Here is a 22,216-nt window from a genome sequence, read left to right on the forward strand (position 1 = left end):
ATGCTGCCTGTCCTTCAAAGCTATTAGAGGAGAAGGCCCATCTTATCTCCAGAACAAACTCTCCAAACATTTGAGCAAATGTAATCTAAGATCTAATGCTTTAGCACTCCTAAATATTCCCCGTATACCGCTAACTCGCACAGGGGGTAGAGCATTTTTGTTCATAGCCCCCAAATACTGGAATTCACTTCCAGCGACACTGCGAAAATCCAACACCTATCTGTCCTTTAGGAAATAACTAAAAACTTGGCTGTTTTGAGAGAGACAGCATAAATACACTCTGTTCTTGTCTTCCAATCTCTGTACCCCTCTGGTAAGCGCTGAGATGCCCCTGGGTGAGTCACGCGCTATACAAAAGCCCCTAACATAACATAACAACACAACAACGTGTTCCGCTATATTTAAGCAAGGAGGCAGTGAACAACAGGTGGTAGGTACAGCCAAATTTTTCACCAAAAAGTCCTGACGCGTTTCAGGCATCTCTTGCCTTTCTTCATGGGGATGGCAGTGAGGAAAAGCGGCTCGCAGGTGAGTCTAGTAATGCGGCAGTGATTAGTCCCACCCTCTGGGCGTATGCCGTCCTTGCATGCTGGTAATTGGAGTCTTTCAATACTATTATCCTGTAGTAGGGCCAGCCACCATTTTCCTAAGTAATTTTTCTCTACCACAGTGGGTTGCCGCAACTCTCCATACCGCTGCTATGCCAGTTTTATACCTTCCTGAACTCACAATGTTCATTCTTGCCCCGTACTCATGATGGTGCTTGACCTGCTCGTCCACAGGGAGGGGCTCTCCGCGACCAGGCAGGCAATACAGAGAAATTTGTAACCATAGGATCATGCACTGGTTGCGATTTATAGATGATGTTTTTATTCTTTGGAAGGGAGATATTGAAAGTGCAGAGGATTTTATTAGAACCATCAATTTTAAGAGTTTTAATTTGCATTTTACCTCACACTTGAGTCCCACAAAGATTGAATTCTTGGATATGTGTGTGTATGTCGATAAGAATAGACTGGCCAAAACAGCGTTTAGAAAAACCATGGCAGGAAATTCGACCTTGCATGCAACCAGTGCACATCCGAATAATCTCATTGCCAGTATCCCGTATGGGGAGATCTTAAGGTTGAAGTGCATTTGCAGTGCACCAGAGGAGTTCAGTAAATGTCAATCTGAAGCCCTTGATAGAATGAGAAAAGAGGTTACACTGAAAAGATATTAACTAATGCAGTTTCAAAAGCCAGCACTAGATCTAGATCTTCTCTATTGCCCAGGGAAAGTGAAACAGATAATAGTATCAGAGAAGTGGAAGAAGCACCGAGATTGATTACCACCTACAGTGCCCAAGAACGGAAAATCAGAACAATCATAAACAAAAATTGGCCAATTCTTTTGACAGATACTATTTTAAATGAAAAATTACCTGTCAAACCTGTAGTACCTTTCAGAAAATCACAATCAATGGCAACACAATTATCGAGGAAAAAGAGTGAAGGAGCACCTGTATATACCTGGTTGAAAACTAAACAAGGCTTCTTCAAATGTATCACATGTCGGGCATGTAAATTTGGTGTCATCACCACTAAATATGATACTCCGTTTAGAGACAAAGAGATTGACATCAAAGGCAAGTACAACTGCTGTACCGATTTCGCAGTTTATGTTCTCACGTGCACCTGTGGGGTGAGGTATGTGGGAAGTACAAAGCTCCAGGTGCACGTGAGAATACTTCAACATATTAGAGCATTATGAACTGTGATCCGGCTTATCCAGTCGCAAGACACTTTAAGGCACTTCATAACAAGGACATTAACTGTCTATTTTATTATGTAATCGACTCCGTCCCCCTGCCACGTAGAGGAGGTAACAGGGAAAAGTTATTGAGACAATTGGAAACCAGATACTTTTTAAATTTGAACAGTACATTTCCAAATGGTCTCAATAACACGGAGGATTTGCACACCTTCCTCTAAATAAACAACTGTCCTTTGGTGAATCCAGAATAAGCTTTCTTTTATCTATATTTGAGGGGAACCATTCTATAATACATAATAATTTTTGTTATTGTCCATCCATACAGGCTTGTATTGGATGAGGTCTCCAAAACAGTAGATAAATCTATGAAACATTATATATGTAGCCTCAGTTCTTTTATTAGGTTCATTGGTTTTAAATCTATGTTTAAAATATTTTTGCACAGTGGATTAGCACTTAGCACTTTCAGCATTGTCTTTGGAAATGCATTATTTAAAGCTGTGATTTAATCTTGGATCCAGCGTTTGGAACTTTTTTTGTCAATTGGGAATGATAATATAGGCAGCTACATATATATTTATTTTGCACATACGCTACTGCATTGAGGCAGTAATTTGCACAAGGACTAATCAGTATGATTTTAAGTCCTAGATTGGGTTTAGAAAAATATATCCAGTGAATTCTTTTCTTATTTTGCACAGGCACTTTTAGTATTTATGCAGTAATTTGCACAGGGATCCGGTAGGAAGAACCTATTTATTGAATAATGCGTAGTTTGCACAAAAACAAATATTTTATTGGGGTTTTAATATAAGCTTAACGGTACCGATTTTTAAACATATATTTATTTCTGCGTATGTGTTTTGCACATAAGAACCGCGAAATTTGCACCTATAATCAGGCATTTAAGCTGTGATATTGTGGAAAATTAAAGATTGCAAATAATCAGAATGACAAACATCAGGTCAACACGTTGGTTTTAGAAAACCATATACTATATTGTGGTTTTTACCAAAAATATTAGATCATGGTACTTTTAAAAGATGTATTTATTCCCATATTGGTATGTGCATATAACAATTGCGAGATGGGCATATATAGTCCATCATTTAAGCTGCTATATTCCCCCAAAATGACAACATGTAAATAATTAAATGTTCCAGTTGAATTATCGTGAAGATATGTATTATATACAAGGCGATATCATCTAAGTCTAAAAAATTTGATATTCCATCGACATGTTTTCTTTACACAGTAGTATTTTTTCACTGTTTATGGTCAAGTGGCATTGTAACTTCAAAGAAAATGTATAAAAACCAAAATACGTACTGCATGATGATTATGTGAACAAGGGCACTTGCTGCCCGAAACGAGTCATGCTGAATGTGAGGAAAAAGGTATAATAAACCTACCTGTTGACTCAAGGCTGCCTGGTGGTCCGTTGTTTCTGTACTGCCGTTTGGAGAGACAGAAAGCTGTTGCATATATCTATATATATGTATATATAACCTACTGGCGGTCACCAGTAGGTAGCTATAGCTAGGACCTTGTTTCAATTCAAAAAGCATTTTTTTCTTTTCCCAATAACTTTGGCACTGGTTGACGAATCTTCGCAAAATTCTCAAAACTAGTGAGCGCTTGGGTCGGCTCCTGTCTTGAAAGTTTTGGGATCAATTGGCAAGCGTGTGCCGAGAAAAAAAAAAGGGGGTCTCAAAAAGCGTTTTCCCCATGTTATTTTCCGTAGCAAACTTTAGACAAAGCTACAGCCTGAACTGCTGCAGGAATTACACCAAATTTGGCAAAAAGGTAGCCCTTGGTTCAGAAAGAGCCCTTTTTGTTAAATGGTGTATATCCATTCAGTAGTTCTTGAGAAATTAGAAAAAGAAAAAGTTTTGATATCTGTGGCCGCAGTGGGTGCGCGAACCCTCCTGGGCACAAGCTTCACTCTGATTAGCTGCCAACACTCCAAACCAGGAAGTGTTGGCAGCCATCTTGTGACTCGGTTCTAACACAAAGGTTAAAAAACAAGAAAAGGGGGTGGGGTAAAAACACCCTGACCCACTAGAACTGCTCAGGGTGACCCAAAAGGAACTCCAGGGCCCATAAAAGCATATATATTTTTTCACACAGCAGAATTCGCTCTGGTTGCGCAAATCCCGCCGTTAAAATAAAGTAAAAAAATGAAGTGCGGGCTCCTGCAATGTCCCAGGGTGCCCACCCCAAGTTCATTGTCGTTTGCTATGGCAGGGTGGGAGCATGGCTCCCACCCTGCCATAGCAAACCCTGCTTTGCTTCATTGAAGTGAGAGCAGGAAAACCTGCTCTCGCTTCAATGAAGCAAAGCAGAATTGCTTTTTCACAAGGGGAGCTGCATGTTCGCAGCTCCCCTTGTAAATAAATAAATAAATAAATAAATAAAAAGGATGGCCAGGCCTTGGGAGGGGGGGCACGCAGTCCCCCTCTGCATAATAAAAAAAACTAAAAAAGGACCGGCAAATCGCTGGAGGCCCCGCCCCACTCCCTCCCTGCACCACTGTGCAAACACATCCCGTGGCGCATTTTAAGGTGGGGAATTAGTTCCCCTTGAATCCTGAGAGTCCTTGGGGGCTATCTAGCCCACCAGGTACCTCCAGTGAGCACCACAGGGCTGCGTTGCAGAGAGGTGGTCCAAGGCCACGTCCCTTTTTGCACCTTCCTGCAATGTAACTCTGTGGTGCTTACAGGAGGTACCTGGTGGGCTAGTTGGACCCCAGGGACCCTCAGGATTTAAGGGGACTTAGTCCCCTAACTTAAAACGTGCCACGGGGCGCGTTTGCACAGTGGTAAAGGGATGGGGCGAGGCCTGATGTGACAAGTGTGCAAAGGTGCCCTGTGGCGCATTTTAAGTTGGGGGAATTGAGTCCCCTTGAATCCTGAGGGTCCCTGGGGACCAACTAGCCCACCAGGTACCTCCAGTAAGCATCACAGAGTTGTGTTGCAGAGAGGTGTAAAAAGGAGCATGGCCTCGGAACACTTCTCTGCAATGTAGCTCTCTGGTGGGCTAGTTGGCCCCCAGGGACCCTCAGGATTGAAGGGGAATTATTCCCCAAACGTAAACCACGCCAGGGGGGGGCGTTTGCGCAGGGGCCCACTCCCCACGCCTCTAAAGGCCTGAGGGACCCCATTCCCTGCGCTGTTAAACTTTTGAAAAGGGAGGGGGGCCCACTCTAAGCCATTAATTTCTTTAGGAACCCCATCCCTCGGGGCCGGCACATTAGCTATGTCCCGGGGAGCCCGTCCCAGGACATAGAGATTTCCCCTGCTGCACTGGCAGGGAAATTTGTGTTTTCTCCTGCTTGCGGGAGCATTTTCACAGCTATGTCGGAGCAGACACAAAATCTGCTGTAGAATTTTTTTCTGTTTCCCTACCTGCACTGATGCAGGCAGGAATACCCGCCAAAATATTGCTCCCGCCCAGAGGGAGGTATTAGTAGCTGTTCCCTCGGGGTGGGAGCAATGCAGACTCCTGCTGCATGCCCTCCACAGCCCCCAAGAATAGGTTGGGTGTCCCCAGTGGACACCAGTGTACCCACCTTTAAGAAATGCAGGACCCAAGGGATGAGGTTCCCAGAGGCCCCATCACCTTATTTTTTTAGTAATAGCCCTGGAGGATGGGGTCCTCTTGGCCTAACAAGGCTCTAGGAGGGAAGCCACGCTGCCCTCGCACCTTTATATAAAGTAAGTGGCCCTGGGGGATGTGATCCCAGGGCCTAACAAGGCTTGGGAGGGGGGTTACGTAGCCCCCACCCCTTTAATTCAATAGAAAGCTGCCCTGGGGGATAGGGTCCCCAGGGCCTAACAAAGCTCATTGCCATGCACTGTTAATAACCCCACATATTCCATCGATCATTACATCTTCTATGACATCATTGATTATATCACTTTGACATTTGTAGTGAAATTATTGATGAGAAAATTGTGCATGGCTGGGGTGTGAGTTATAGTTACTTGACATAACTATAACTATAACTGGTGAATTTCAGTGGTGTTTAAAACATTAATTGTAACTGAACATTTAATCTAACTATTTAATGTTACTTTAGCCTTTTGTTTTTTCGTGAAAATATATTTATAACTTAAGTTTAAAAAGTTGTGTATACCAATACAAGGTGGGACTGCTGCTGTTGAGGATTTCGTCTGCAGTAAATCACCCATTCCAGATTGTGGGACATCTGGCATGTCAAGGCATTCTCCACAGGCTTGCAATCACTCTGTATTCTTCAGACTGCATCTCGCTATATGTAGAGATCTCTGCCTGCCTGTCTTTTGACAATGTATGCAATATGTTTTATTTTTCCTGTTTTGTAGAGGGATTTAAGGTTAGACATGTACAAGAACTGTTGCTAACTAGCGTTGGTTAGCAGCGGGAAACAACCTTTACAACTCAACCATTACATCACACTACACTTACAACGTAGGTATTACATCGCAACATCCTTTACAACGTATGACACTACAATGCAGGCATTACGCATATCATTACAATGCATACCATTGGAGTTAGAATAGTAATTTTTAACCCCTACACTATCCAACACTTACCCTACTGTTGCACCCCCCGGAGTTAGAATATAACATTTTACCCCTACACTATCCAACACTTACTCTACTGTTGCACCCCCTGGAGTTAGAATAGTAATTTTTACCCCTATACTATCCAATACTTACCTTAAATGCAATGTAATGGTATGCGTTGTAAAGGTAGTATGCGATGTGATGGAATGCGTTGTAAAGGTGGTTTCTAAAAATGTGATGTAGTGTCATGCGATGTAATGGAATGTGTTGTAGTGGATGTTGTGATGTAAAAACTGTGTTGTAAGTGCATGCGTTGTAAATGCATGTGCTGTAACGGTTCGGTGCAGTTCGACTACCTACTTGCACGACGCAGCTCGCTACAGCAAGTGCCGAAGGAATCCAACTCTCCAGCTGACGCACTGACCAAGAAGCTGTCATCCTCCTGCAGAGAATCCAGCTCCAGTGTTTCTGACTCCCCTCGTGGGGTGTTGGGGAACCGAGTCTGTGAAATAGATACCAACCTCTCTCATTCTACGGTATGCAGCTGATTAGAAGTTATAGAAACTTTTGGCAATTCTTGGCAAAAACTAAACCTATGCTAAAGACAGCACCTACCCCTTCCCTCATACTAGACCTAGGTTAGGTACACTGGGGTAGGCGTATTTTAAAAGCACCCGTTGAGTATTTTAGCTTGTGTTATTTATGTATGTATTTTTACATGTAATAGCAACAGACAATGCTATTACAGTATTATTTTATATTACTGTTTACGCTGTACGAATTATACTTTGCATTCTGTCTAACGATTGTAGCAGTTCACCTCTCTTGCATGACAAAGAGTGACTGTTCAATAAACACATTCATTGAAACGCCTGTCTCTCTGTTTTTATGCAACTCTGTAGAAACGAAGCATGCCCGATTGACTGAGTAAAATAGTTATCTTTTGTTTCCATGACGCTGAAGATATGTTTCGATTCTAGGGAAAACAAAGTTGTAATGTTTATGCAGTTGTCAGAAACTAATCCCTTCTTGTTTACTCGAGAAAGTTTCTAGTGACCTCTGAGTTAGCTGGCACACACAATTAAGTTTAGTATACTCGATAGAGACATACTAACCTGAGTCCTATGTCAAATCTATAGTGTATATTATTCCAATGTGCAGAGCCTATTTGGAATATAGGAACTACACTACACCCTCAACCCCAGATGCCATGCTGCCTGCCATCTAGCATCCCCTAAGAATACCCTTGCACCTTGTGCCTGCCGAAACTGCAAAGGCACCTCTTGCCACATCAGCACACCAGCACCTCTTTCTGCCCTGCCGACCAACAGCGCACCCGACCGGCTCCACTGCATCGTCCTCAATGTGTGATCCCTCCACAAATACACCACAGAATTCTGGGACCTCCTCAATGCCACCTCTTCAGACATCACCTTCTTCACGTAAACCTGGATCAACCTCTGCTCCGGACAAGACATCGCCATCTTCCACGCTGACGGATACAAAATCACCTGCAAGGACCACCCCAACTGTCCAGGAGGAGGTATTGCCATCATCTACAAAAGCACACTGCGACTGACCATGCACTCTAATGACCCAACGATGACCATGGAACACCCAACTTCCAAAACCGGACCAACCCCAACACCACTCTCCACGGCACCCTCGTCTACAGGCGCCTCGGGCCATGAACCCCCCATTCACCAGCGCCATTGTAGACCTCATCACACCCCAGGCTCTCCCATCCACCGACTACATCCTACTCGGAGACCTCAGGATCCACCTGGACAACCCTAGTGACCAGAACACCACCCACCTCCAAGTTGACGTCACCAACATCGGACTCAAGCAGCTAGTCTCTGCACCATCCCACATAGCCGGACAAACGCTCAAGCCCATCTTTTCCGTCAGCGGGAAATTCAACTGCAGCCACAGCACCATTCTCCTGGACTGACCATCCTTGTATACAGCAAGCTGTCACCATGCCCACCGTATACCACCGCCATCATCGCCCCCTTGTGGCTTGATCAAGGCCACCCAAGAACTTCTCATGAACTCCCTCAGCACCACCACTCCGTCAACTCTTACAGACGCCAACACTGCAGCACGCAACCTCCACTAATGGATCTTCAACTACGCTGACACCCTGGCACCCCTCAAGATAATAACAGGCAAACAACACTCAAAGAAGGCCAACTGGTTCACTCCCGCCCACCACTAGTCCAGACGCACCAGCAGACGTCTTGAGTAGAGATGGAGCCACAACATCAATCAACCCTGCACCACAGTCACTTTTGCACCATGGCACAAGGGTGCCTGCGTTGGCACAAGGCAGACATTGTGCACCCTTATAGGGGAAAAAGACAGGGCGGCTCACTCCTGAGCCACTTCCGTCAGTTTAAAACTGCGGGGCATTATTTTCTTGATGTAATTGCAGCGTGATTCTTGCACCACGTTGCGCCGTATTTAAAAAGTGACATATCTAGACATATGTGTGACCTTGTGAAGCATGTACCACATTATACCAGGGTCGGGTATAAAGTATGTAGAGTGGGCATTCCTACAATAAAGCCTTGTAGGATTGGCGCATTGAAGTCTCACAGATTTCACTGCAACAATTATAGAACACCACTGCGTCAAAACCTAATGTCTGCCTCATAGCAGTCATAAGGGTGATACAGTGCCATAGGGATTGGCTGGTCGTATGCATTGCTGGAGTTGCATAATGCTTGCAACGCAACTGTAGCAATGATTGACTTTAGCGCTGCCAGATACATCAGTTTTCCAGACGTAGCTGTCATTGATTGCTACATGGCGCACCGTACATTGAACATGCCCCATCCATTGTGTCGCAAGGAGGGCACAGTGAAAAGTGTCACAATGCTGTTTTGTCGCAGCAATGCAACACTTTCATTAATGAGGCCCAGGAAAGCGCCCTATCCTATTTATAGTGCGCATTCCTGTCCTTTTGTTTTGTCGCAGGGCAGCGCAGCAACATTCTCTGCAATGCTGTCCAGCACCAAAGCCTCTGAAATGAGTCCCCAACTGTTTGCACCTATTTTAAGACCAGCTATTTTCTGGTCTTAAAAACTGCCTCTAACTGGACTTAGTGGCAGTTTTGAGGGGTTACCACCGTAGGGGGATTTAATTGTAAATATCGCAAAGTGGGGTTAGCGACAGTTTTCGCACATGAACACCCACCTTGCATCTCATTTTCATTAAGTCCTGCTAACAGAAGTGGCGATCTTAAAAATGTAATGTTTACTCCGGAATATTGCAGCTAACTGCAGTTAGCGGCAACTTGTACATACGGCGATAATAAAAAAGAGCTGTAACTTTAAAGAATTTACGCCACGGCGACTTTAAGTTCTTGTACATATGCCCATTAGAGTTGTAAATGTGCAGTACTGTTGTGGTCCTGCCTTTGTTTAGCAGGGTTTGTCATTGCCTGATTCGTGAGGAGGTTGTAAATAAACAAATTTGTCAGCCCGTGCACAGGGTCCATCCACCCTTTTCATTGTTCCAATTGTTGCAGGCTTTGGTCACCGGCACTCATTTTTTGGGACTAGGACCTATTTTTCTCTCATCATAAACTGACCCAGGCAAGAGAGAGAAAGGCGGAAAAGGTAAAACAAAGAAGTAGGAGAACAATAGCAAAACTGTTACAGGGAACAGGAGCAGAGATTAAAAGGAACCTGCGAGCGGGATAAACACAGACAATGTAGCTTTGAAGAAGTAGGCACGAGGTGTAATCAAGATTAGGCGCCTTTGGTATTCGACAACTTCAGCAATCGGCAGCGCTAGAGGCGGGCTCCTAAAGAAACGATGGAGTACCTATTTCGGAATTTATTTATTCTACAAATTAGACATTTCCCGGCCAGAGAAAAGCTGTACCTTATCTTTGCATCTCCTCGTTGGTCTAGTGGTGCATTGTTTTCAGAAACTCAGGAAACATAACTGAATACAGATTGATTTCAAACATGACCAGTGGGGGTCACAGTAGGGAGGCGGTACATTACACGTCCTTGTACATTTCCGCTACTAATCATGACTTATTTTGTTCTTTTTATCACAGAAGAAAGTCTACTGCTTTTCTAGTCGTAATTAGAGAAACATGACAGTAGATGGCGCTGTTCGCAAGTTAATTGACTAGCAGTAGCATTCTGCACCAAAGACTACAGGGAGACACTGCAACAATGGATATTTTAAGGTTGGTTAACGCCTGAATTATACGAAAACGCAAATTTGAATCAAATCTAAGGTTATGATCCTCGGCAGTGTACAACAATTCCCCGCAGCATGACTGATTTGTTAGGCCTCTTTTCTGTGTAGCTTACAGCACAATGTTCATTGCTAATGCTGTGCCCGCAGGTTATAGGCAGGGGCGGTATTAACACTCGTGTCTGCGGCCCCTGCGGTTCAGTGGGACCGTTCGGCAGTCGCGCCAGGTGCCGGACACTGGCAGCACGGCGGAACCTACTGTCATTAGGGACCCAGACAAAAGGAGAAAACCATATCTAGAGTGTCGTTTAACGTAAGGATTATTTTATGCAAAAGGCACACCAAAAAATTAAAACCACAGTGGCTGTCTCAGGATGTTAAATGCAACCATTGTGTTGGTTTTATACATTAAAAAAATGAATGCTCTGAGGACGCCTTTTCGTAGGGAAACACCAACAGAACTACTGTGGTTAGACAACATAAATATGGGAAAACACTTTGGGCCTCACCGGCACTTTTGCGCCGCTGGAATGTCATTTTTGTTTTACTTCTGGTAGCTATGCAAAGCCGCGTACATGGCTTTTCATGGCCTCAGAAATATGTGCCCCTTTCACGCAGGAAACTGCATGAAAGAGGCGTTCCATGGGTGTTGCTGGGGACGTTCTCAGCAACATCCAAGGCTTTTTGACACTGCCCCAGATTTATGAGAAATCGTAAGTCTGAGGTAGCGCCAAAAACTTACGCATCCCCAGGGGAAGCGTAAGGGAGGCACAATGAGGAGAAATATCTTTATTTCTCTTTCTGGGTGCGCTGCATTCTGCAGCACACATAGGAAGAGGAGAAAGCCTCCTGTGATTGTTTTTGTGCAGCAAGGCCTACTGCGCTGCCCTACAACAAAAAACCCATAAATGAGGCCCTTTATGTTTCTCAGCCCTTACAGATAGGATTTGCTTTGCAGCAAAATCCTGATGCACTGCAGTACGTGTATGTTGAGCCACAGCTAGTGCTTGCTTAGATAGCTCTCTAGGCCAAATCAAATGTAATGTACCCCGCAACTCATTTCTTCAAAACCCTCCACATGCTTTGGGACACTGTAACAGACTTCAGTGAACCCCACTAATGTTGACGCGCCAGGAGTAGGACCAGCTTGCCCATGCCTCAGGCTGGCCCTGTTTACATCTTTGCAAGAAATGCTTCAGTTACAAATTTATAGTGTTCCGACTTTTGCCTGACTCCAGCGTCACTTCCAGGCACTGAGGACATCGGACCCTGAGTTCAGAAAGTGCTTAAAGGCGAGACAGACTGGAATCCTGCGACTAAGGATTAGAGCAGGCACTCGAGAGGGAGCACTCTCAGAGCACAATAAAAGAAGATTCAATGTTGTAATGTATTGCATGGTGTTGCAACGAATAGTGCTTACTACCACTAAGTGGGAAGCTTAAGCGCTTGTCTACGTGGGTAGCATGCTACACCATGTAGGGTGTGTTGCTGGAAGTGTGTTACCTTAGTTTTGATCCTATGTGGGTAGTGTGTCCATGTCATGAGCGTTATTGGACACATTGCTTAGAAGTGTGATGGATGAAATAGTGTGAGGAGAGAGAGAGGTGCCCTTTTTGGTTTTTCAAGATGAGAATATCACACGACCCTAGAATTTCACAGAACCAGCAGAGTGAGGAATCGGAATATCACATGATACGTAACAAAAGCAGTCTCATTTAGAATGGAAGGACACTGTTTTAGTTCTGTACTGCCTTGCATCAAGGTAACATACAAACCCCTCCTGGCAGTGCTTAGTTTACATGAGATAGATTGTTGGTGCTCAAAGCTCTGCTCAGAAGCTATTGGCGTGCCGAATACCAAGGGTGATTGCAGTGGCGACTGCTCTTGGGAAGCAGCAGAAGGGCAGGAAAGGGTGGGGGGGTGGGGGAGGAAAAAAAAATACACTGACTGGCCGGCTGGCCAGCTGTGGCCTCTCATCCGTCCTCTTCCTGGATTCTTCAGTGCAAACAGGAAGCAGGAAGCACCCGGGCTGCCAGGCTCCCCATAGCCAATCACTACATTGCAATGCAGCATTTTGATTGGCCTAAGTGCCACTGTTTGGCACTCAGCAAGGGATTGGGAGCTTGGGCATGTTCTCCACCCAGGTTGTAATGCAGCCTGGGTGGAGAACATTGAAAGTATGCATTACTGTTTCGGGCCGGTCAATCAGTCGTTGTGCACTCTCAGAGTGCCCAGCACCCCCCCCCCGCTCTGAGATTAGGGCAGATACTGCCCTCCCTACAAGACGCTACAGCAGGAACAGATGAAATGATAATAAATTCAAGTTATTTTTCCTTTTTTTACCAAGCCAAAAGCAGTGGGATGACACTGCTCCACCTGTGGCTGGCAATCTTAAAAACACTGCAGGCCTCTTCAATTAGCTACTAGACACTCGCTGATCCTTTATCTCACTCTTGAAGGTTCCTGCATCTCTATCTCCAGCTCCAACCTGTGTGTTCTTCCCCAAGGTAAATATCTGATGAGGAAAAATAAGTGCTGGTTCCCAAAACTAAGAGCTGGTGACCCCAATGGCTACCACCAGCTCAAATTAAGCACTACCTCTGGCAATTAAAGTTATATAAGGGGCAGCTCTCAGGGCACTGCACTTTTTGAATTATTCTAGTGTGCCTGATGATATGTAGAATTCCCCGGGCATTAACAGGGTTATAGTATACTTGTGCCCAACAGGTCTCCGTAGGGAAAGGCTTGGCTTATTTCTTATATGGGACAGCAGATCAGACAAGCCACTGGTGCCAGTTTGAGTTTCCCCAAACAGGTGGTTGGGAAAATCCCGGCAGTGCAGACATCTACTAGTGTGATGGAAAAATGTTAAACTTGCTGCTGCCAAGTGTGCCAAAAAAAGAATCAACCAAACACACAGGTTTTTGGTGGGAAAGGTTTTGATATACTCTGATTAGAAATACTAAAGCAGAGGCTGTCAAAATTGTCTCCTTCTGGATTCTTGAAATTGTTACACTTGGAACGTGCTTCGTTTTCTGTCTACTGCTTTGTGTACTTTTGTGTTAAAAGACGTTATGTCAAGTCAAAAAGAATTGTCATGCCTTGCTATTGCATCATTTCTGTTACACCTCCTTCTGAGCATACAGAGCAAAGGGTGCTGTGAACAGTATCGGCCTGGTCTATAGGGAAATCTGATAGTGGAAAAAGGTCATAAGTGCCAGAAGGTCGACTCTGAAAGGCCAGTGTGTGGGTCATTTGTTGCTGTGTATGGGCCTGTTTTATGGTCCGGTCCTCCGGTTTTTACTGTTGATTTCCCAGATATTGCTACAAGCATTGCCTGCAGCAATCACAAATGCTTGCAGTCTCCCATTCAGTGCAAAACACCTATACAGCGTGTCTTTTAAAAGATAAAAAGGGCCTCGATTTACAAATGTGAGCCAATTTTTTAGCTGCCTGGTTTGCTAATGGCAGTCACTTTTATTTTGGTGCCCAGTCCTATTTCCTGTCCTAGGTTGACCCTGGTCAGTTTGAGTCTGACCACTCAAATTGCTCTGTTTCAGTGTAGGGGCTGTAATTTCAACAGCCTGATCTCTATGTTTTATGCAACAAAGGACTGCAATTGCATTCTTAAGCAAATGACAAACCTGTGTTATACAAACAAGGGGCTTTTGGGATAGCAACTGCAATCCCATGAGTGAGGGAGAAAGAGGCTCACGGTAGAGGTGCGGACCTGCACTCTCTCTCAATCTCTCCCTCTCTTTTTCTCTTCAAGTGCTGTGACTTTTGCTCTACTTTCATGTGTGAATCACATATAGGGATAGACTCTGCCTAATGCAACAGTTTTGTCAGAGCTCAGGATAAGAAGCTGCCTTTTACTGAGCTCTAACTATAACTAAGCTAAGCTCCAAAGTGTCTGCTTTGCATTAGCTTAGCTTACCTGTCTTTAAAACACATACACAGTTTGGAGCTCCGTGCTTTGGTGCCAAGCCAGCTATGAATGTAAAATGTAAATCTGAATAGTAAGATTTGAGTAAATATAATGAAGATGTAAGTCTGTAAACTCTACATGATCTACAGTACCTGGCCTTTTTCACAATTAAGGAAAAAACACAAAAAAGCACATTTTTGACATCTGGTGTTAACTGTCTGCCTGTGATTGACTCCACAAAGTATAAAAGGCATTGCCATTGTCAATAGGTTTGGGTGCATACTGCTTGCACACATTCATATAGACACCCACCATCCATGCACACATTGACCTAGAAAGCACATCAATACAAATGCATTTATTTACAGAAATGTGGCACTCTCCTCTCCTTTCCCTAGCGCCGGCTCTGAAATCAGCTGCTGTGAGCCACAGAGACACCCTTGCGCCATAGTGCCAGGGATTCTCTGTGAGTCTAGTATCCAGTACAAAATACTATGCATAGACTGACTTTAACCCTTTTCCCTCTTTGTATGTGTTCTGTAAAATGCAGCCCACGTATATTTCGGAAAAAAAAGAGAAATTAAATAATTTCTCCTTTTTTGTGCCTACTTCAAAACGGTCCAGTTTTCTGATGCTAAACCCGGTCTACTTTATTTAGTATATTGGGTTTAGCGTCAGAAACCTTGTGTGGTTGCATGGGAATGCCCATGCTCCACCCATGTTATGCCCCTTTGGCAATAAGTAATTCAAAGCGTCACTTTCACGTTATGTCCAGCGCTAAACAAGTTTAGCGCTAAAAGTAAATTTGAAAAAAGGATATGTGCTCATTTGCTGCAAATGGTGTAAAATCTTAGGAAATCTCCCTCCTAGTGTATCTGGACAGGCTCAATCTCAGTAGCCAAGGGAGATATTTGGTCATTGGGTGAAATCCTCGATTTAAAACAGTCTAGGGAAGGTGAACAAACACTTTGTCACTTGCCACTCCCTCCTTCTTGGAATACACTTAGGTCCTCATTTATGAGGCCTCGTGTCCGTGTTGCACTGCCGTTGTGTCACTTTTCGTGACGCATCAGTGGCGTAAAATGGGCCCCCTATTGCGCCCTATTTACAAAGTTACGCATCTAAGCAGATGCATCACTTTGTAAACCTCTGTGCCACATTATACCCGCGCCAAGTATAATGTATGCAGGGTGGGGCGTTCCCACGCAAGTAAACCTCGTAGAAGTGATGCAGTGAACTCTATGGGATTTCACTGCGTCACTTCCAGGACTCAAATGCGTCAAAAGCTTACTCCTGCCTCATGGCAGGCGTGAAGTTGACGCAGTGCTATATCCATAGGCCTTCCGTTGCATTGCTGGAATTGCGTCACGCTTTAGACACAACTTCAGCAGGAGTCATTTTTGCGCCGAAAGATACGTCAGTTTTACTGACGTATCTTTTTTTCCTTGCGACATGATGCGTCATACAGTAAATATGACGCATCCATCATGTTGCAAGGAGAGCGCAATGAAAAGTGACGCAACGCTGTTTTCACGCAGCTATGTGTCACTTTTCATAAATGAGGCCCTTCATTTTTACACCAATTGCTGACAAAATCTATTTTGAGATAGAGGAAAGAATGGTTTTAGTGAGCAATTTATCTCGGCCTCTCTTTATAGAATCCTCTGGTACTGGATGATAACGTTTACTTCATATTCCATGCAGTTAAATCACTGTCCCTTACGGAAGTGATCACACAACAGTAATAATGCAGCGTTCTATCCGTCTCCATTCAGTTGCTTCTCTGGTATAATCCTTCATAAGTAGTTCCACGATTTAGGACCGCAATTTCCCCAGTGCTAATACAACAAACATTGGTTTCTATGACCATTCAATTTCCTTCAATCTGTTGTGCGGGGATGTGTGGACCTGGTCAGGCCTGGACGGTCGCTTGCGCAGGGGTGGCAACGCGCAGCGACAACCAGTGAGACACACACAATCGCCTCTGTCGGAAGTGACGTGCCCGAGCGCACGCCTTCCTTTTATTGACCCCCGCAGGCCACGCCTGGCCTGCGGATGCATGGATGCGTGCGTGCGTCCACTAGAGTGCTAACCGCACTACATCTCTATCCAACTATGCATATGTTTGAGAATGTTCAAAACAAAACTGTTCACAATGAATCGTTTCAGACGCTCTGTACTTGCGTGTCCCTTGGATGACGGCTTCAGGGTCTCAGCTGACAGGCGTAGTCGTTGAGTCTTTGACTTGAGCGGGGATTGGGCCTTAGATTGTATCGGGGGGTGCGGCCTGATCCTCGATCTCCGCTGCGCGATGGGTTCCGAACGGGAGTGGACGTAACCGACGTTCCCGCTCCCGGTTCCGGCACCGGTCCCCAGGTGTCGTGTGGTGAGCTGCCCCCTTCTTCTTGTGTCGCTGCTCGGGGTGGCTCGATGATTTCCTCTGTGGCTTCGGTGTTCGCGCTTGAGATAGGGGGGACACTCTTGAACCATGATGTATTTCTCGAAACTTCTTCTCCCTCCTTGCTGACAGTCACCATGGTTCCCTTCGTGTTGGTTACCGTCCATGGTCCTGGTTCATAGAATGTTTGGAATTTTCCACCTGGGCGTCTGTTCCTGATGACGACCCGATCTCCTCGGTGTAGTTGTTTTGGTGCCGCTCTACGTCGGCGGCTCGCTCGCATGTTGTTCCTGCGCCGGCGTTCCTGAACCTCCCTCATGTCGTCCCTCTCCGGTGTCAGTCTTGTGACCATGGGGAGGAGGTCTCTTCGTTGCCCCTGAAACATTAGGGACCACGGGCTTTTCTGAGTGGTGCAGTGGGGTGTTCCGCGATACTCTCTCAGAAAGTCATGCAGTCTCTGTTCCGGGTCGGCCTCCTCTACCACCGCAATTCTGAACATTTTGTTGAGGGTCCGCATGAACCTTTCTGCCTCCCCGTTGGCTTGTGGCCACTGGGGAGTGATGCGTCGGTGGATGATGCCTCTGGTTTTCAGGAATGTGGCAAAGTCTGTTCCCTGGAAGGGTGGTCCATTGTCACTTTTGATTTCGCCGGGCAGTCCAAACAGGGAGAATATTTTTTCTAACGCTGGCCCCACGTGTGTGAACGCCGTGGAAGGCACTCGTTCCACGATGGGGTACTTAGAGTATGAGTCAATGACTACCAGGGTGTGGCCATCTCCGGGGAAACTTCCAAAGTCCACGCTGACCTTCGACCACAGGGTCGTGCATGGCTCCTCGGTGATTATGGGGACCGGCCTTTCCGGATCGCTGGTCAGCTGGCAGGACATGCAGTTCTTGACATACTCGTCCACGGTGTTCTCGAGTTCAGGGAACCACACCTTTTCGCGCATGCGCGCCTTCATTTTCGTGGCACCCTGGTGGCCCCCGTGTGCGAGCTGTGTGGCTCGGTGTCTGAGGCGTTTTGGTATCACTAGCCGATTCCCTCTCAGCAGTATGCCCTCTTCCGTGGCGCTGAGCTCGTGACGAATGTGCCAGAACTTGGTGAGTGTCTCTTTATCCGATGCTGTCCAGGTGTTGGGGGGATGTAGGTAGTCGGTCCAGGATCCCTCTTGTACCGCTTGCAGTGACCGCATGTACGGGTTGTCGTCCACTGTCGCCTCCTTGATCTCCTCAACGGTCATGCACTGGGGACAGGATGTGAGCGCTACCCACTGTACATATTCCTCGCAACCTTCATCGGCCGCTGGTGGTTCTTGGGGTAGTGGGTGGCGCGACAGGTAGTCGGCGGGGTTTTTGGCTCCCGGTCTGTAGACCACTTCCATGTCGTATGTTTGCAGCTGGATCACCCACCTCTCAATGCGTGGCGGCGGGTGGGGAGCCGTGCCCTTGAAGAGCGGCACTAGGGGTTGATGATCAGTAACCATCACGAACGATTGTCCCTGTAGATAAAGATGGAAATGGCTGCAGGCCCACTTGATGGCTAAGGCCTCTCGTTCTATTTGGGCATATCTGGTCTCGGTTGGGGTTAGCGCCTTGCTAGCGAATGCCAGAGCCGTCCATTTGCCTGGCTCGTGTTCTTGCGTCAGCACTGCCCCTAGGCCCACGGGGCTTGCGTCCACGATGACCTCGGTCCGTTTGGTTGGGTCAAAGTACGAGAGCGTTGCATTTTCCAGGAGTGCGTCTTTGATACTCTGAAACGCGTCGTGCTCCTTTGGGCCCCATGTCCAATTAGCGTCTGTCTTCGTTAGTGCTCGGAGGGGCTCACTGCGGGTGGCCAATCCCGGAATAAAGCGGCCACAGTACGTGGCCATTCCGAGGAAGCTCCTCACCTCCGTTGGCGATTTCGGTGCTGGGGCGTCTTTGATGGATTTTGACTTCCGTGGATCAATTTGGACCCCTTCCTGGTTGAACACATAACCAAAGAATTCGATCGACGATTGGAAAAACTGGAATTTTTCCTTGTGGAGGGTTGCTCCATAGGTGCTTAGTCTTTTTAACACATCCCGTAGCTGTTTGTAATGTTCAGATGCAGTGGCGGAATGAATGAGGATATCGTCGCTTACGTTGATGACCCCCGGCAGTCCTGATAGTAGCTCCCTGATGGTATTCTGGAATACCTCCGCTGCCGAGGATATTCCGAAGTTGAGGCGTTTGTACCGCCGGAGACCGAGATGTGTGCTGAATGTGGTAATGAAGCGGCTTTCTTCAGCAAGGGGCAGTTGGTGATAGCCCACGTTGAGGTCGATTTTCGAGAACCATCTCGATCCATTCACGTCCGCTATTATGTCATCCATCGTGGGTGTTAAGTGTCTCTCCCTTCTGATTGCGGTATTTGGCAGCCTCATATCGATGCATAGTCGGATCTCGCCCGGTTGCTTGGGTTTTTCGACTATGACCATAGGGGAAACCCACGGGGTGGGTCCCGTTACTTTTTCGATTACCCCCATGTTTTCTAGCTTTTTGAGTTCCTTTTCCACCAGCGGCCGCAGGTGGAATGGTATACGCCGATGGCGTAGGGCTGTGGGGGTGACGGACTTGTCAATATGGAGTTTTATCGGATCACATTTGATGCACCCCAGACCCTTGAACAGTTCGGGGAAACGCTCCAGTAGCTCCTCTACCTGGTGGTCCCGGATGCGGTTGGCAAAAGCGATCAACTTCAAGTCCTCCGCTGTGTGGCTGCTCAACAGCGTGTCGGCTTCTCGGTCGATGATGTGTATCGTTGCTGTCACTTCGGCCTCGTCGGCTCGTATGGGTATTACGATTTTTCCCTTCAGAGGGAGGGGAGTGTCTGCTCCGTATGCGAATATTCTGGTCTTGGAGTGCAGGACTTCCGGACGAGGGCGTAGCTTGTTGAATTCTTGCAATCCCATGACGTTGACGGTGGCCCCGGTGTCAATGACAGCCTTCACCTCGTTCTCCCCCACCTGAACTACACACGTTGGCTGAGGTCGGCGTCTGAGCTTTAGCTCCCTGGCGAAAGAGATCACGTATGCCTCCTCGTCCTCCGAATCCGACTCGTCATAAGTCGTTGGCAGGAATCTGTCTGTTCTCTCCGGGGGTGGGTCTGTGAGAGATAATTGGCGGACAGCTTTGGTGGGTGCCCACGGCTTCTTGGCGTTCCGGGGTTGGCTCTTTCTGCGGCAGACTGACGCAAAATGGTTGGGAATTCCGAAGTTCCCGCAGGTTTGCCCTTGGGCTGGGCAGTCCTTAGCTGCATGTGGTTCGTGTCCGCAGTATCCGCAGCGGCTTTGCGGTGCGTCTCTCCGTGACCCCTTTTTCCCCTGGCCACGTGGTCGTGGGCGTACTGCGTCAGCGCGCTCAACCTTGATGGTTTCCGTTTTGGCGGGAGTTTTATGTAGAGCCTGCTCCATGGCTGTTGCTCTGGCATCAGAAAGTTCGTGTGATCTAGCCAGAATGAGGATGTTTTCCAGTGTTATTCCTGGTTTTCTCAAGATGTGACCCCTCAAAGTCTTGTCTCGGCACCCTTGTATTAGCTGGCGTCGTATGGCCTTTGGCTGGTCTTCGTCCGTGGAGCTAGCCAGCTCCCGGACTCGGGTGTAGAATTGGTCCATGGACTCACCCTCACGCTGGCGGGCCTGCCCTAGCTTGAAGACCTCGAAGTCCACATTGAGTTGAGGGTCAAAGTGGTTGTTCAGGGCAGTGACTGCGGCAGCATACGTGGTCACTCCCGTCGGGTTTGGAAGGTGTTTGAAGAGCCTGAAGACCTCGTCCCCAGCGTAGTGTAGAAGCAGCGAACGTTTCACCGCGTCGTCCGTCTCCCTTGTGACTACAAAGTAGTTCTCGAGCCTTTCTAGCCAGACCTTCCAGCGGGGTGAGGCAGTAGGCGGATCGCTCGCCTCACTGAATGGCGGCAGTACCCCGGCAGCAGCATGCTGGAAAGGGATGTTGATGATGGGGGCCACAGCGTCTCCATCCCCCATGGTGGTGGTGTGCAGGGATTATTGCAGTACAGTTCCAAATCACCCCAGCTCTCCCACAGTTAGCAGCAGGGACTGTACCTTGGCAAGGTGTCTCTCTCCCAGTCGTCCAGGGTCGTGTGCCAGGTGGTCCGTGGGTTAGGGTGGTCACTGTGGCACTAAGGACTTCCCTTCAGGTAAGCACCAGCAGCAGGGGCGTCACCAGGCAGCAGTAGGCCCACTAGTGCAGTAGGAGTGAGGCAGGGTAGTGGATATCCCGTTTTCTGGCGACTTCTGCCGTTTTCTCACCCCAAATGCGTGGGGAACACCAGGGTCAGCCTCTTCGCGTACCACGCGAGATGCGTGGTAGTTGTCACCACGTGCGCTTCGTCGGACCGCTCCGCTCGGCTTCAGCGGCGGTCACCGGTGCAGGCAGCAGGCACACTCGCAGGGCACTTCCCCCAGAGCAGGGCAGTGAGGACGGATGATCGGCGTCCCGTAGCAGGCAGAGGGCATGCAGGAAGGAGCACGCCGGCTCCCGGGACACAGGACAGTGCGCCAGGAGACACGCGGTATGCACCGCGATGGTGGGCAGAGTGCTCCGCCCAGGGTATGGTGTACGGGCGAGGGTTAGGCCCCCTCCGCTCGTCGCCAATGTTGTGCGGAGATGTGTGGACCTGGTCAGGCCTGGACAGTCGCTTGCGCAGGGGTGGCAACGCGCAGCGACAACCAGTGAGACACACACAATCGCCTCTGTCGGAAGTGACGTGCCCGAGCGCACGCCTTCCTTTTATTGACCCCCGCAGGCCACGCCTGGCCTGCGGATGCATGGATGCGTGCGTGCGTCCACTAGAGTGCTAACCGCACTACACAATCCATCTGGACCGTATTCTTAAGGTCAGCGGCAAATCTCCCCCCTGCGTGATTTGGGCCGGTGCAGATTTTCAAGTTTTGACATTCACAAAGCTTCCCAGAAGTTTGCCAGTCACAGAGTCCTTTGGAACGGAAATTCGAAAACATAAAGAAAACAACATGCAATATCTACCTTTTAAACGATGCCTTTGCTAAATCCACACCACTAGATGGCGGTGTTGGCAAGATAACTATTGCTGTGCGTCCACCAGTGACTTGGGACATGTACAAATGAGAACGACTAACCTCACCTGCGCATTGGATAACACCACTTTCCAGGGGGTCGTCACGCAGCGGCATCCCTCCTTATCTGTAGTTTCATTACCTTACTTTCAGAGTGTCTTTCAGTGTTTTACTTACTATGATTATATCACTGCTCCATTGTTTCTGCAGATATTTATTGAAACGAAGGCACGCTGTGAAAAACCGTGCTACTGTAATGAATCCTTTGGAGAACATGATGAAGCCAC

Source organism: Lissotriton vulgaris, chromosome 6 (genome assembly GCF_964263255.1).
Source record: "Lissotriton vulgaris chromosome 6, aLisVul1.2, whole genome shotgun sequence".
Classification (NCBI taxonomy): Eukaryota; Metazoa; Chordata; class Amphibia; order Caudata; family Salamandridae; genus Lissotriton; species Lissotriton vulgaris.